The sequence below is a fragment of the Galendromus occidentalis genome, unplaced genomic scaffold, assembly GCF_000255335.2.
Source record: "Galendromus occidentalis unplaced genomic scaffold, Mocc_1.1 scf7180000077246, whole genome shotgun sequence".
Lineage (NCBI taxonomy): Eukaryota > Metazoa > Arthropoda > Arachnida > Mesostigmata > Phytoseiidae > Galendromus > Galendromus occidentalis.
In genome coordinates this window covers 1-8,025 of record NW_003805234.1, presented here as the reverse complement: position 1 = coordinate 8,025, position 8,025 = coordinate 1, and the positions used below count along the sequence as shown (strand labels likewise).

General features: G+C 48.7%; 1 pseudogene; it reads right to left on the bottom strand.

Annotated features, from left to right (window-relative positions):
- Positions 1 to 1,080: 1,080 nt before the first annotated feature.
- LOC114828148 (uncharacterized) lies at positions 1,081 to 3,734 on the bottom strand (annotated as a pseudogene).
- Between the last annotated feature and the right edge of the window lie 4,291 nt (positions 3,735 to 8,025).

Genomic DNA, 8,025 nt, shown 5'->3' with positions numbered 1-8,025 from the left:
AATCAAGAGCAACGGCAAGCGCGGCATGATCAAGTGTCGCGGTCGGATCGACATCTTAGATTCTCAATCAGACAATCGAACAGTCGGCTATTCTTTGATCTATCGTTTGTACTCGTGCTGACCATACTTTTTCTCATCCTGAACTTCTATGATAATGTGAAGAAATCTGGAAAATTCTGGAGAACTCTGGAAACTCTCGAACGATTTCCGGTGAGGAACCCGGTACCCAATTTCCGAAGGAGAAAGAGCTCATCCTCATCCTACGGGCATGACGACCCCCTCATCGCTTTTCTACAGCTCCCGGGAACCCACCCGTGAATTTTCACGGCGATCGGCTCAGGCGTTTGTGAATTTTGCGAATTTCGAATTTTCCAATTTTTATCCGAGTTCCTGAATTTTCGTGAACTGACCCCCCTATAACCACCGCTGGATCCCCCAGAACACGCTCCTTTTCCACGACAGACAGACAGACAGACAGACAGACGTTTTTATATACATATATAGATAAATATATTGATTTTTTTATTTTCTTCAGCGATCTGCTCCGCGGGAGCTCCGAACCGCTGTCTCTCTGTGGTTCGTTCGCTAAACTTCCAGAGGGTATAGCAATTGGATTGGTCTGCTAAAAGTCTGACCCGTTTCCGTCCTTATTAGGCATGATCGTTGCCGTAGATCTGTGCGCTCTCCGCCCGAAAGGCTCAGAACGCGACACAGCGGCCAGTGGGCTCTAGAGGGGGCTGAGTCTTTGAGCAGACAAACGTCGCCGACTTTTATAGAGCGCGGTGTGACTGGATCACGGGTATGCGCGGAACGAAGATATTGTAAGTATTCCTCTTTGAACCGCTTCTGGAAGTTCCTCAAGACCGCCTGTTGATATTTCCACCGACGAGAGAACACGATCGCTTTAGCTGCCTCTCGGTTCCTCGGCTTGAAGCGCATTTCTGGTGAGCTCATTTTCGAATGGTGTCCGTAGACCAAATCTGCTGGACAGAGTGCTTCCACCTCATTAGGATCCAATTGCACTGATGTCCGTGGTATCTGATTCACTAACGCTTCGATTTCCGTAAGAACTGACTCAAATTATAACTCTATATATAACTCTCTGAATGAGAGCGTGTTTCTGCCGAGAACCTTTCGCAACGGTCTCTTAATCGTTTGGACCATTCTTTCCCACCAAGCGCCATGCTATGGGGCTCTAGCCGTTATGAATTCCCAAGAAACCTCCGCATTCACTAAGTGCTGCTGGACAGCCGGAGATTTCACATAATCATATATTATTTTCAGCTCTTTAGCTGCTCTGACAAAGGACAATCCATTGTCCGAAATTATTTTTGTTGTGGTGCCGAAACGACTGAGAAATTTCTTTAGCGACAGGAGAAACTCAAATGCCGATAAATCCGGTACGAGCTCGATGTGAACGGCTCTCGTCGCCGGGCACACAAAGAATAAGATGTAACTCTTGCCTATCCCGCCCTGGGGATCTCGGTAGGGAATCGGACCCGCATGGTCAACTCCCGTAACTGAGAACGCTGGTGCGGTGTCGATCCGAAACTCTGGAAGCGGGGGCACTGGTTCCATAGCCGCCTCGTCGCGAAATATCATGCAGACTCTGGAGTTTTTGAGTACGCTCTTCACCGCCCTACGCGCCGAAAGGATGAAGTAATTCTTCCGCAATTGACTCAATGTGCTGGCGACGCCACCTACGTGGAGCGGTCTCTTCTCGTGAACGAATTTGATCAGCAACCTAACTGCGTAGTTCTCGCCTGGAAGTAATATCGGATACTTCTCACCGAATGATAATAATTCGTGTGCGCGCTCCAACCTAGATCGGCCTCTCAGAATGCCATCTTCATCGATGAAGGGCGCTAGCTTGTAGATTCTACTTCCTTTCGGAATTGATTTGCACTTATCCTCGATTTCTTGACCGAAGGAGTGCCCTGAATATTTTTTATTATCCCCTGAGTCGCCGTAGCTGCCTCGATCGGCTAAATGGATGAACTCATTCCCTCTCGACGGATCTGTTTCCTGGACAGAGCTGACCATCTGAGGACTCTCGCCGTACTGGATACGAAAACAGACCAGGATGACAATCGCTGTCCTTTGAAGACATCTTCGCCCGCTGAATCCGAAACCCGAGTCGCCAGGCATTTCGAGCTGGCCCTTTCGCCCTCTAAATTTTTCTTCTCGAAGGAGTCGTTCAGCTCGTGAGCTACTGTCGGATGACCCGGTTCCGTCAACCAAGAGGGTCCATGAATCCACATATCTCTAGTTTCACCGCTCGCTATCGGAGTTCCTCTGCTGAGCAGATCCGCTGGATTTTCCGCTGAAGTTACGTGATTCCACTCTGCCGGATCCGAGAGAGACTGTATCTCTCTAATGCGGTTCGCCACGAAAGGCTTCCACCGATTGGGGTTGTCTCTAATCCAATGTAAAGTGGGAGAATTGTCCGACCAATATTTGGCTGAATCGAAATGATAATTCAGGTGCGACTTTACTCTGTCGACCAGCCGCGCTGATAGTACCGCGCTGATGAGCTCTAAACGGTGGATTGAGAATTCTGACTTGAGTGGAGCTACCCTGGCCTTCGAAACCACGAAATGAATCTTGGCGCCGCCCGCGTTCGAGACTTCTCGGATGTAGACGACTGTTCCGAATGCTTCCATCGAAGCGTCGCAAAATGCGTGTATTTCTCTTTTGATTCCTTGCTGAGACGAGAGAATATTTCTGTTTACAAACACGTTGCGCGCCTCCCCGAGTGAGGAAATTCAATCATCGAAAGCTTCCAAGTTTCCGTCAGTGAGATTCGCATCCCAATCTATCTTTTGACGCCAGAGTGACTGGAGCAGTGTCTTTGCTCTGATAGTTATCGGCGAAATTACCCCCGAGGGATCGAAAACTTGTGCTGTACCATTAAGCGGACTGCGTTCCGATGGTGCGTTTGAGGAGAAAGTTCCCAGTGCTGATTGGACGCTTATGTGCAAGTAATCTAAGGACTGGTTCCAGCTCACTCCGAGAAACTTGAAATCAGGTTGGTCGCAAACTATTTGAATATCTGGGTCTTTCTCCGCGTTCCGCATATCCGACGCCAAGACTGGATCATTAGTTGCCCATCGGCGGAGTTTGGAACCGCCTGCGTTGAATGCATCAAACATAAAATAGAAAAGCTTCAGGCCTTCCGTAACCGAATTCGAGTTGGCTATTAGATCGTCCATGTGGACGGACTCGTCGACATCCCGCAGGAGACTGGATCTGTCCGGGTGCTCCTTAATGAGCTGACTGATGTGGTATTTTACACCCGCACAGTGGATGAATGGAATAGAAATGATCCCAAAGTCGAGTACTGTGCTCCAGTGTTCCTGGATTGGCGCCCGCGAGTCCTTACTTATACCCAACGGCCAGAAAAATCTCAGAAATGTGCGATGATCCGGGTGAATTTTATGCTGCAAGAATGCCTTCTCTATGAGACGATCTCTCACGACGATCTTCTCTATGTCTGTAACGATCGCGATTTTCTCTCGTTTGAATCTCACCAACACCTTCAGTATGTCTGGGAGTAGATTACTTCCGCATTCGAGGACGTCGCACAGTGGTCAAAAATTGATTTTTAGGTGGACAATCATCATCACAATCATCCAGGACCCACGCTTCGAGATTACACCCAGCGTAAACCGGGCGGTACTGGAATCGGAGCATGCTCGCGCGAGGACAATTATCGCCCTGGACGTCAGAGACATGGCTCCCGAGAATTTCTGCAGGACGGCGGCGAAAGATGGCTCTGGAGTATACAGATTGACAGCCAAAGGTGCAAAGGAGCTGGAGAAGCGAATTGCACAGCACGTCTATGACCTAAGTGGTCTATCGCCTCAGAATCAAGAGGAAATGATGGCCGCCGGTATAGAAGCCTTCAGAAAGAAGAAGGACGACCTGGATAAGAGGTACGGGGTTGTAATTAAAACCCAAACCTCACCCAGTATCTTCGACTACTTGAAGAAGAATTTCCCACCGGTCGGCAAACCCCTGAGGGGATACGATTCCGACGAAGGGGACCGAGCTAGACCTGGCAAAACAGGACAAGCCGGCCCCGATTCACGAAAGAAGGAACGTGACGAAAGAGCCGTTCACTTTCATGGGAACCAGCGAAACCGACGGAGGTCGAACTCGAGGTCCGACTCGAGATCTAGGCGAAGAACTAGATCGAGAAGTAGAGGCCGGTCGCCCAGCAATAAACGCTCGAGGGTACAATATCGACCCGAGAGAGACCAGGAGCGACAGAGTCGAGAGCTGTACAGACCCCCCCAACTACAGCAACAACAAAAACAACAAAGACCAGCCCGCCCTCGAAGGGATTCACATGAGAACCCCCAAGAGAGACCACGGAGCAGGAGCTGGCAACGACAACAACAGCAACAACAGCAACAACAACAACAACAACAACAACAACAACAACAACAACAACAACAACAACAAGGACCTCGAAGACGTGAGGACCCGCCAAAAGGGTGCACACTTCAGACAGTGTCGACACCCCGGCGCTCCTAACAGAAGGAGAGTACGCCGCCAGCGCCGAGGGAGATCACCGAATGGGAATGAAACAGATCAAGTGAAATCCCTGAGGATCTCAGCCCTGAATATTAACGGGGGGAGAAACTCGGAGAAGAAATGGGCGCTGGTTGAAGAAGAAGTCCTGAAGGCGAACGGCACGGATATCTTATTGGTAAGTGAAACGAAACTTATGAATAAGGAGGCACCCCCTAGAATCCACGGATACGAATGGATAGGGAAAAATAGACAAGGAACGTCAGGGAGGAAAGCCTTCGGAGGAGTCGGAATACTCGCAGCACAACATCCAGAGCTTGAATTGAAAGGTTCGGGGGATGATTGGGTTGCGGCAACGCTCAAAAACGGGGCTGAGGAATGGGTTATAATATCGATATACTGCCCTCACTCAGTTTCGAAGTCGAATAGACAACAGCTCAACTCCTTATCTCAATTCATCGACCAAAGATGCCAAATGAAAGGAGTGTTGATCGGAGGAGATATGAATGCTCAGACACATCTCTTCCGAGAGCACAACAATACGAGAGGCAGACTGTTATTGGAGTTTGCAGATCGGCAAGGAATGGTTATCTTGAACTCGTCTGACCTATGCGAAGGCCAAAACACGAGGAAAGAGGCCACCATCGATTACATCTTATGTAATGACACGGTATATAGAGCGTGTCAAAACATGATGGTGGACGAAAGGAGGGAAGTCACACAATGGAGTGACCACAACCTTATTAGTATGACATGTCACGTATGGGTGAATGAAACCAAACAATTGACGAAGGAGTTTGAGATTATAAACAAATTGAAGGCAGCTAATATCGCAATGGAGAAAATTGAGAGTGCAGAAAAGCTACAGCATAAAGTAGACTACCTGACCTTCAAGGGAGCTATCCGAGAAGGCATTAGGAGAGCCACCAAAATGACAAGAAAAAGTAGCGATAATATTTTTAACTCACCTGGGCTAAAAAAAGCTCTTGAGGAGAAGAAAGAGGCGAATAAGAAATGGAGGGAAGCGATGAGAACCCGAAACTGGCATGAGATACTACGAACGGAGGCTGAATTCCGACATAAACAGGAACAGCTGACCGAAGCTGTCTCAGTCGAAGAGAGGAAGAGTTACGAGAATCTCAGTAGGAAAATACTTGAGGGCCCTCGTCACGAGCGATCGAAAAGGTTTTGGAGGTATGTGTCCAATCATACGAAACAAAATCGACGCCCCATCACAATTAGAGACGGGAACGGCGCTAAAATCCCCCGAGACGTAGTCAGCGAATACCTAACAAGAATAGGATGTACCATGCTGATGGCCGAGAGATGCCCCCAAGATACCCACGAACCGCTAACGCTGGAAAGCTCGGGAATTCAAACGAGCAAGCTGGAGATGGAGGCGATATTATCCCACATACCCAACAAGACAGCCACAGGACTAGATGAAATTCCTGCGGGCATCTTGGAACATATGAAGACCGAAGGACTAGACTTTATAACAGATCTAATCAATGACATCTTCGAAGGGAGAGAACCCATTCCAGAAGACTGGAAACGAGGGCGAGTTCCACTGCTCGAGGATCCGAACTCCAAAACGAGAGACCTGGAAACGTACAGACCAATAACTGTATCCACGGTACTCTACAGGATATTCACCAAGATATTAAGTGCGAGAATAACTGAATGGATGGAGAAGGAGAAGATACTCGGAGAAATGCAGTGCGGTTTCAGACGGGACAGACGTGGAGAAGATAATACATTCATCCTGACGTCGGCGATCGAGTTCGCTCGAAAACAAAGGAAAGGAATGCTGGCATGCTTCCTGGACTGTTCGAAAGCGTACGATCGAATACCCCGCACGAAGCTATGGGAAAAACTGGAAGACCTGGGTTTGAACACCAGTTGGATCAAGGTGATAAAGACGATCTACTCCAATAATAGTGTGAGAATCGTCACCGGCGAAGATACCTCGATGAGCCTACGGACGAACGTGGGTCTCAGACAGGGATGCCCGATGCCACCGATACTATTTGCGCTATACATAGCGGACCTGGAGACGGAGCTGATGCAATCAGGTCGCGGATTTGAGCTGTCAGTTATGAATGATACAGGAATCGCGAACCCAAAGATACCAGGACTTCTCTACGCAGATGACCTGGTTTTGATTGCACACACCTACAGGGAAATGGAGAAACTCCTCCGCATTACCACGAAGGTGGGTACGGAGAGAGATCTCATGTTCAACCCAAGCAAGAGTGCAATGATGATACTCAACGCAGAGAGGCTTGGTGAAAGAGCCCCCTGTGAGATTAAGGGGCAAGACATCGAATTTCGAGATAGCTATAAATATCTGGGAATTACCCACTGTGATCAACCGAACTACCTACCTACTCCAACAGGAACTGAACTGGAAGTGGGAGGCAAGGAAGGCTAAACAACAATGGCACGCCCAATGTTTATGGACCTTTAACAGATTCGAAATCACACGAATACAATGGAAGGCAACGGGAGTACCGAGACTCACATACGCGAATGCGGTATTGGCGTCTCGGGCCAAATGACGGCAGAACTGGAAAAAAATCAGACTGCAGTTGGAAAATGGGCACTGGGAATAAAGGAATATAAAGTCGTACAAGGCGAACTCGGGTGGTCAACCTTCGAATCAAGAGAAGCGCAGAGCAAAATCCGATATTTCGCAAGAATGAGCGCGATGGAGCCCGACCGATGGCTACGCATGATACTGTCCATGATGGCCACAACGAAGATAACGACAGCTGCGCTCAGAAGAATGCGCCCCCTCAGCGGTGAATACTCATGCGGAAACATACCGATAGTATATACAAAAGACCTCAGACCGAGAATGAATCTTTTCAATAATACGGTGAAGAAACATATCAGAGAAAAGATGGAAGAGCTGTGGAGAGAGGGAATAAACTCTAAACCCAGCCTGGAATTGTACAGCATATGGAAGGATACAGAGAGAAAAAGGCTCACGCTGAAGAACAAGCACTCGGTCACCCCAGACCTCCTGCCACCCATCTTCTTCAAGGAGCTCGCTGATGTCCTTTGTGAGCCTCTATCCTTGATATTCACCAAGGCTTATGAAGACGGCGAGGTTCCGAAGCTGTTCAAATAGACGATCGTCACGCCCATCCACAAGAAGGGTGCGAAGAAAAACGTGGCGAATTATCGGCCCATTGCTCAATCCGTAGTTCCGTGCCTTCTCATGGAAAAAATTGTCATTGACGCTCTAAATCACCACTTCACCTCGAATCGACTACTCGATGAAAACCAACACGGGTTCGTCAAAGGTCGTTCGACCGCGACCCAGCTGCTCATAACCCAGCAGCACTGGGGAACTATTCTCGCGGGTGGTGCCCATGTTCACTGTATATACTTCGATTTCTCCAAAGCTTTCGACAAGGTTGACCACGGTCTTTTGCTGTGCAAGCTGTCAGGTTTCGGGGTGAATGATGCCATCGTCAGACT